This window comes from Sus scrofa, chromosome 11 (assembly GCF_000003025.6).
Source record: "Sus scrofa isolate TJ Tabasco breed Duroc chromosome 11, Sscrofa11.1, whole genome shotgun sequence".
Taxonomy (NCBI): domain Eukaryota; kingdom Metazoa; phylum Chordata; class Mammalia; order Artiodactyla; family Suidae; genus Sus; species Sus scrofa.
In genome coordinates this window covers 44,896,602-44,906,065 of record NC_010453.5, presented here as the reverse complement: position 1 = coordinate 44,906,065, position 9,464 = coordinate 44,896,602, and the positions used below count along the sequence as shown (strand labels likewise).

Here is a 9,464-nt window from a genome sequence, read left to right as displayed (position 1 = left end):
AAGAGAAGCGAAGTGAATGAATGAAAGTTGACCTCATTAGATAAAATATGTGTGTGTGTGTGTTTGTGTGTGTAACACATCTTGGCATGATGACAACTGCCTTCGATATCTTTGTAGTAGCTACAAGAAAGATTCCTGGGCTCTTCATAGCATAGGGCCTGGCTCAAACTTTCTCTCTTACTGGAGACTGGCCCTGCATTTCCTTGATTTTAAACATTACCAAGATACTACACTTTTCTTCCATCTTACTAGATGTTAATCCCTCACATTTTCTAACCTTGATATCCGTCACTTTGATTTCTGATTTCTTATCCAATCTCTTCCCTCCACCCTGTTTCAAGGTTGCACTAGTCAGTTACGAGTCCTGGAATAAGGGTAGCTGAGAATAGGCATCTCAGGGTCAGAATGGTACCCCCGCCGTGCCACCTGGTTCCTGGGCTCTCTACATTTTTCCATTCTACCATCCTGACTTAAGAGCCTTGAAACTTGAAAGCCCAAGTTTATTATTATTATTATTTCATTATTATTATTATTATTCTTTGATCATTTGCCTGTTTATTTTTATTTAGAGTTCCTGACATTAGCTGTTTTAAAGAAAAAGGAGGACAAGTCCACTGATTTTATGAGTAAGCCTTTCCAATATTTAAAAATTATATCTCTGGGGTATTTTTCTTTATTTTCAAGCTAATTTTGTGATGTAATCTGTTTTTTTCCTTCTATCCTCTCTTAGCTAGAAGGGAAGAAGCGTGAATTATTATTATTCATGGAAGAGTTCTTAAAATTTATTATTTGTTGTTTCAGTATCATTATCTTCATGTTCAATCTTAGCCTGTATTCTTTATCCATAGTTATTCTCATGAATTCTTCTGTATCCCCATCTATCCTCAGAACATATCTTTGTGAGTGTAGGTGTGACAGCGGCACTTTGTTATTTTAAATCCAGGCTCCACCACTTCCCCAGGTGTCTGACTGAACACTAGTCACTTATCAGTCTGAGTTTTAATTTTCTCAGCAATAAAATGGGGATGATTATGTTTACTTTTCATGTCCTTCTTTCATTGAGGGTGTTGAGTAAAAATATTAGATTGATCATAGGTAATTGAATGTATTCAACATACAAAAGTGGTAATTGCAGGTGGCTCTATCTAATGTGTGTAAGGTCTAAGCACAGTGCTGTTGGCGGTGTTCCTATAAATGGTGTTTGTCATAGTGACATGGGGGAAAGGGCGCTTAAAGTTTAGGACCATAAGAGGTCTACTTTGCAGTTCCAGTACCCAAAACCTTGTCACTCAAGTAACATCGGGTATTTTAGGGACCATCTATGACGTTTATACTGAAAGACTTACAAGGGGATGTGAAACAAAGTTCTTGGGCTGCAAAGCTTCATCAGATTGAAATAAAACAGAAATGGTGAATGAAATACAATTAGTAACTCTGTGTGGTTCAGAGAGAAAGAAAATTTGTGCTTAAGCATTGAGCATTTGCAGGCAGAAAGACTGAGAACCCTTCAGCGTTAGCATGATGGCATCAAGGTGGACCTGTGCTGGCTAGCATGAGGATGAGGAAGGGACACTCTTCTGCCTCTTCAGAGAACTTCCTTTTTTTTTTAAAGGGCCACGCTTGTGGCATATGGAAGTTCCTGGGCCAGGGATCAAATTGGAGCTGCAGCTGCGACCTACACCACAACCAGAGCAACGTAGGATCATAGCGGCATCTGCCACCTATGCCGCAGCAGAAGTGGATACTTAACCCAGTGAGCAAGGTCAGGGATTGAACCTGCATCCTCATGGATACTAATCGGGTTCTTAATCTCCTGAGCCACAATGGGGATTCCAGAACTTTTCGATTCAATGATGATTGTCTATGATCACAAACTAAAGTTAAGAGTTATGACAGTGACTGAGGGAAAGTGATTAAGCCATTGCTACAGGCAAGTTCAAAACCTTATGGCAGGGATGTATCTGGGCCTAGGCTTGACCACACAGGAGAAGGGATGGATGTTGGACATGGATGAGGAATGGAGGTGATGGAAACTAAGAGAGTCCCCTTTCTTGCCACCTTTCTTTATCCACAAAGCCTTCTCAAGCAAAGACGTGGAAACTAGAAAACAGACCCAGAGAAAAATACCCTCTTTCCCCCTCTCTTAAACCTTTGATTTGCATCCTCCTGTTCAGTAAGATCTTTTCTACCAGTACCTCATTTGATCCATACAATCCCCAAACAAAGACTGATGGAAAATTTTTAATTTCCTGTGATGAAGTCACCAGGCCTCAAGAAAATTTAGTGATTTGCCTGATGTTGAGCTTCGATTGTAGCTTGGGCCTGCCATCTCCCAATATGTTTCTGTTTTCACTAAGACATTTATTCATGTGCATTATTTGACATTGAACTATACTCATTTTGTTACTTTGTGCTATTAATGTCTATTAAAAGGAAAATTGGAATCTGGGCAGTGGAGCAGTATAGGATTAGAAATCAAACAATATATGTCTAATTAATTCAATGAATACTTGATTAATATTTGGCAGTTGCATTTTCATTACAATATAATTAATTAGAATTTCTAGATAAACAACTTCACGCAGTTGCTCTGAGAATTAAATGTGATAATGTATTTGAAAGTCTACCACAATGACTGGCAGTTAGAAGGGACTCCATTAGTTGAATATGAATCTTATCAAGACTAATTTTCATGAAGATGTCTTTAAGGCGAAACTTTACCCTTTAGTAAGGAACTAACAATGGGGAAGAATTTCAGGATTTCTGTTTGCATATCTGCAATCTCATCTTCATCTCAAAATTGCCATGTCTAAAATGTAACTTCTAATCCTCCCCTATAAATTTTTTCTCTCATTCCTTTCTTCGGCTAATTGTGTCCACCCGGCTCAAAGTGATGAATCTTCTCTTCCTTTTCAAATACCAGTCACCAAAGTCTTTCGAATTTTCCCTGGAAATATTCCATTTTGGTTATTTTCTCTCCATTTCCTCTACTACTGACCTATCTAGGTTTGTCAACTCGTAGGTAGGTTACTTTTTCTGAACTGGCCTCCGTATCTTTTATCTTGTCCACATTGAAGAGCTTCTTGGAACAATTTTCCTAAACTTCTACTTTTAATGTATTAATCCTGTGATTAAGAAATTTCCAGGCTTCTTGGGATTCTGTGGCGCAGTGGGTTAAGAATCTGACTGCATTGCCTAGGGTCACTGCGGAAGTGCCAGAAGGGCTGGTTTGATTGCAGGCCTGGCACAGCAGATTAAAAGCTTTATCCACAAAGCCTTCTCAAGAAAAGACGTGGAAACTAGAAAAGGGACCCAGAGAAAAATACCCTCTTCCCCCTTCTCTTAAACCTTTGATTTGCATCCTCCTGTTCAGTAAGGATCTTTTCTACCAGTACCTCATTTGATCCATACAACCCCCAAACAAAGACTGATGGAAAATCATTAATTTCCTGTGATGAGGTCACCAGGCCTCAAGAAAATTCTTGGGATTCTGTGGTGCAGTGGGTTAAGAATCTGACTCCATTGGTGCTGCTGTAGCTGCAGTGGGGTTTGCAGCTGTAATTCAGATTCAGTCCCTGGCCTGGGAACTTTCATATGTAGTGGGCGTGACCATAAAATTAAATTTTTTTTCTAGGCTTCTCATGCTCTTATATGTAGAATGGATAAACAACAAGGTCCTGTTGTATAGCACAGGGAACTATATTCAATAGCTTGTATTAAACTATAAGGGAAAAGAAAAAAAAGAAATTTCCAGGCTTCCCAATATCTCATCTACCACATCTAACAGTGTGCTTATTTTCAATCACTTTTATTATCTGGCCTCTTCCAATTTTTCTAAACACTATTTCAAGTCACACATCATGTAGAAACTTGAAAATCATGGTTCTTTTTTCCCTTTTTCTTCTGTTTATTGGTTATTTTTATGCTGTTCTATATTGTTTAGGAATTGCTTCTGCTTTATTGAGACATAATTGACAAATAAATATTGTCTATATTTAAGGTATATAACTTGATGTCTTGAAATATGTATACATTGTGAAATAATTACCACAAATTGACATATTCATTATCTCACATAGTTACAATTTTCTTTTCTTTTTTTTTTTTTGTTGTGAGAACACTTAAGATTTACTCTTTTAATAAATTTCAGGTATATGATACAGTGTTGTTATAATTATAGTCGCCTTGCTGTATGTAGATATCCAGAATTTATGCATCTTGCACAACTGAATGTTTGTACTTCTTGACCAACATCTCTCCATTTCTCCCTCCCCACAGCACTTGGCAACCATCATTCTGCTCTTTGCTTCTATGAGTTTTAAATGCTTTAGATTTCAATGTAAGTGAGAACATACAATATTTGCCTTTTTGGGTCTGGCTTATTTAATGTATTATCATCATCATCATCAGTATAATGTCCTCCACAGTCCTCCATGCTGTTGCAAATGGCGAGATTTCCTTCTTTTTAAAGGCTGAGTAATATTCCATTGTGTATTAGTTTCTTTAAATGTTTATTTGTCAGCAGATACTTAGGTTGTTTCTATATCTTGGCTGCTGTGAATAATGCTGCAGTGACCATGGGTATACGGATTCATGTCCTAAAAATACATACCCAGAAGGGATTTTGCTGGATGATACAGTAGTTCTATTTTTATTTTTTTGAGTAGTTTATATACGGTTTTCCACAATGGCTATAACCAATTCACATTCCCACCAAAGTGTTCAGGGTTCCCCTTTAGTCATATGGTCATCAACACTTGTTGTCTTTTGTCTTTTGGATAGTGGACACAACAATTGCTTCTTTTACTTGTTTATTTTTCTTTCTCAATTATTAGTACCATTAAAGTAGGGTCCCTATATTATACTTTGTGTTTCTAACAGCATCGAAACCAATCTTAAAAACAATAGATATTCATTGAATTGAAATGGGTCAAACTAGACTTAAGTAATGGGGTTTTACTTGGGGGTTTTTATAATAAACTTGCACAGAGCTGTCACCAGGTGGCAGCAAGCATGGAAAGCTGCCAAATTCTTGACTTTGTTCAATAAAAAACCCAAATTGCTGGTCATATAATTTGCATAAAATTTAAAATTATGACTTTATACGACTTCCTTAAAATTTTCAACATTTACAGGGTGTGTGTATGTGTTTTAACTGAAATGCATTCTGCATAATATTAGTGCATTAGCAACTGGGTAATTTTTATGGTTGGGAAAGGTATTATTACATCTTTTGAGAATTAGAGATACAGCAAGGACATGATTTTAAATAAATGTATTTTGGGTTTAAAATGAAAAAAAAATGCTAATCTTCATCAGTATTTTAAAAGGAGAAATGTATTCCCAAATTGTTCTATCTTCTGTGAAATTCAGAACTACATAAGTTTTGTCATGAGCTGTGTAGAAACCTTACTGTGGTATGATTTTTGGTGAAATTTCTGTCATTGGTCCTTTTCATGAATATTTATTTAAATCCCTATGGAAATCATTGCTCATCTGAAAGGGAGTTAACAATCCTTAATAGCCTCTTCTGATTTGATTGATGTTTTTGTCACGTTCCTTGAAGTAAATAGGTTCCATTAGCATAGCAAATATGCTGTCTGTCCTTTTACCTCTACAGGCACTTAACTGACCACTCACTTAAGATTTAAATATCCCACCTAGGGTTTTGTTGTCAGTTCAGGGTCAGTGTTTCCAGGGAGAAAAGGAAAGTGCTTTAACTACTTAGCTAATGAGTTGTTGCAAAATGTAGGAAAAGTAGTTTTCTTTGTAATAAAATCTGCTCCAGTTACACCAGTTATTTTTTTTCTGCTTTTGAAGTGTGTAAAATATCAAAATAGCTGAGATTATTGAAATCAGTGTGTATGGAGCAAAAAATTTTAAAAATGATTGGGAAGTGGTTAAACATTTAAGAGTGTTGACTCAAACAGATGAAAACAATTCTTGGGGAGTTCCTGTTGTGGCGCAGTGGTTAACGAATCCGACTAGGAATCATGAGGTTGCGGGTTCGGCCCCTGCCCCTGCTCAGTGGGTTAACCATCCGGCGTTGCCGTGAGCTGTGGTGTAGGTCGCAGACGCGGCTCGAATCCCAAGTTGCTGTGGCTCTGGCGTAGGCCGGTGGCTACAGCTCCGATTCGACCCCTAGCCTGGGAACCTCCATATGCTGCAGGAGCGGCCCAAGAAATAGCAAAAAAGACAGAAAAGACAAAAAAAAAAAAAAAAAAAAAAATTCTTGAAGCTAAAGCATGGCATCTGGAAATCAATAAGTCTGAGGAAAAGACCTATTCATACATATTCTTCCAGGGTGTAAATGAATCCCAGAAAGACATTGTGTAGAATTGTGGTTACTTTTTCAGGCCCCTAGAAGTCAGAGTTAATTAAAGGGTATATGGAGTGGTCTGGAAGAGGTCACTCTCGGGACAGTCCTCATTTTTCCCAGGCACTTGGGTACCATTCGGATGTGCTCAGGGCCAGTAAGAAACTAGAGGTGCTCTACACCCTTGATTTAATATATTTCACTTTTCCCCTCCACAAATTCCTTTTTCATTAGATTTCTCGGAGAATCCGAATATCTTGTCTATTGCCACATATTTGTGAGCCCAGTCCATGGCATAGTGATCGAGAGGGTTCTGTGGATGAGAATGAGGGGAGATCAGGGGCAGATCAGAGGGGCCCAAGACAGCACTGGTAGGATAGATAAGCTTTTGATGGGACTGATGCCTCTGGGTGTGAGAAAAAGGCTGTGTTCATTTATTTGACCAATTGTTTACAAAATGCTCCTTAATGACACCAGACTCTTAAAATGCCTCAAGGAAATCAATTCGAGTCATTTTTTAAATTATAAGAAGCAGAATGGGATGTTGAACAAATAACTCCGTGCTTCAAGTTGGAAGCCTTCAACTCTGAGTTCTGGCACTTTAATTAGATATTCTGACTTTGTTTTCTTTCTAAGGGAAAAAAGAAAAAATTGCTGTGAAATAAAGTAAAATGTGAAAACCTTTTGTTGCAGGAAGGGGGAACCCTTCTAGGGCCCGAGAATTTGCTCTTGTCTAACACTCGGAAATGAATTGTCCGAGGAGACACATGTGCTGATGAAGCAAGAGATTTTATTGGGAACGACCTCCCTCCTCTCCTGGCGGAAATTAGCAGGGTAAGGGAACCCAGGGGAGCTGCTCTGCCAGTTGGCTCTCGGTCTCCAGTTTTATGGGAATGGTTTAGTTTCCGGGTTGTCTCTGGCCAATCATCCTGCTTGGCTGGTACTTGGTCTGGCTTAGGGTCTGACATGTTCACATCTCAGCCAAGATGGATTCCAGCACCAAGGATCCTGGGAGGTTGGTCATCTCCTCTCTCCAATTGGCCCCTCCCAAATCCTCCTAGTTAGTCTTCAGGGCAGCACCATGTTCCTACCAAGGTCACCTGCTGTGAGATAACTCTTGTAAGTGGCTACTGTCATGCATGGCCAATGTGGGCAGTTTCAGTCAATGGTTCCCTAACAATTTTACAAATGATAAATGACCAGTCAAAGGGCACTGTTGCCCTTTGGCTCTCTGCAGAACCATGGTGGCTGGCAAGAACAAGCACCTTACCAAAGGCGGCAAAAAGGAAGCTAAGAAGAAAGTGGTTGACCCATTTTCTAAGACAGATTGGTATGGTGTGAAAGCACAAACTATGTTCATTATAAGAAACAATGGGAAAACACTAATCACTAGAATTTGAGGAGCCAAAATCGCATCTGATGGCCTCCAGGGTTGGGGTTTGAAGTGAGCCTTGCTGAGCTTTGGAATAATGAAGTTGCATTTAGGAAATTCAAGCTGATTACTGAGGATGTTCCAGCCAGAAACAGCCTGACCAACTTCCATGGCATGGATCTTGTCCATGACAAAATATGCTCAATGGTCAAAAAATGGCAGCACATGATTGAAGCTCATGTTGATGTCAAGACTACCGAAGGTGGATTTCCTGTCATGGTGCAGCGGAAATGAATCTGGGAACCATGAGGTTGTGGGCTGGATTCCTGGCCTAGCTCAGTGGGTTAAGGATCTTGCATTGCTGTGAGCTGTGCTGTAGGTCACAGACATGGCTCGGATCTGGTGTAGCTGTGGCTGTGGTGTAGCTCAGTGGCTACAGCTCCGATTAGACCCCTAGCTTGGGAACCTCCATATGCTGTGGGTATGGCCCTAAAAAAGACAAAAAAAAAAAAAAAAAAAAGGACTACCAATGGTTATTTGCTCTGTCTATTCTGTATTGGTTTTACTAAAAAACGCAATAATCAGATTTGGAAGACCTCCTATGCCCAGCACCAACAGGTCTGCCAAATCCGGAAGAAGGTGATGGAAATCATGACCCGAGAGGTGCAGACAAATGAATTAAAAGAAGTGGTCAATAAATTGATTCCAGACGGCACTGGAAAGGACATAGAAAGGGCTTGCCAATCTATTTATTTGCTCTATGATGTCTTTGTTAGAGAAGTAAAAATGCTGAAGAAGCCCAAGTTTGAATTGGGAAAACTTATGGAGCTACATGGTAAAGGTAGTAGTTCTGGAAACGCTAGTGGGGCTGAGACAGGTGCTAAAGTCAAAAGAGCTGATGGATATGAGCCCCCTGTCCAAAAATCTGCTTAAAATTCATATGTTTAATGGTGACAAATAAAAGATCTTATTTGCAAAAAACAAGACAAAACGAAACAAATAAAGGGCACTGTCAAAATAACTTTCTAAGCCCAAGATGGAGCAGCATCACGTCACCAAATTAAAACAGATTATGCTCTGTCCCTGTAAGTGCTCCCCTTGACCAGAAACACAATCTATCCTATCAGCTGGTCCCCACATATAGAGCCTGCTCTGGGCTCTGTACTTATTTCCTTGTTCCTTCTCGCCCCCAAATAAGGTTGACTATATGCCACTAGCCAGTCAAATATCTTCTATTTTCCTCTCCCTTATTCTTTAGCATTAATTTTTAACATTTTTATTTTTTAAATTGAAGTATAGTTGATTTGCAATGTTCTGTTGATTTCTGTTGTAGAGCAAAATGACTCAATTATACACATGCACATATATATATAAAAACCATATGCATATGGTTTATCATGGGGTATTGGATGTAGTTCCCTGTGTTATACAGTAGGACCTATGGTTGCTTATCCATCCTATATGCAATAGTTTACATCTGCTAAACACAAACTCCCACTCCTTCCCGCCCCTACTCCCCTCCCCCTTCCTCTCCTTGGTTCTTTAATCTTTATCCTGTACAAGCGCCCTGCTTTCTGTCCCGTTTTGCAGTTTCCCTCTGTTCCCTTCATAAAACATTAAAGTTTGCGTCACCTAAATTGTCTTCTTTAATCATGTTTTAGCATGACTATTAAAACAACTCTTTATTTTAAAGTAACAATAATTTCTGATTTATAGAAAAGTTACATAAATTAGCACCAAGAATTCTCATCTACTTTCACCCAAATGTTAACATTC

The 9,464-nt window shown here is 38.9% G+C and overlaps 1 pseudogene; it reads left to right on the top strand.

The window, feature by feature from the left end:
- Positions 7,558 to 8,621, top strand: LOC100521816 (annotated as a pseudogene).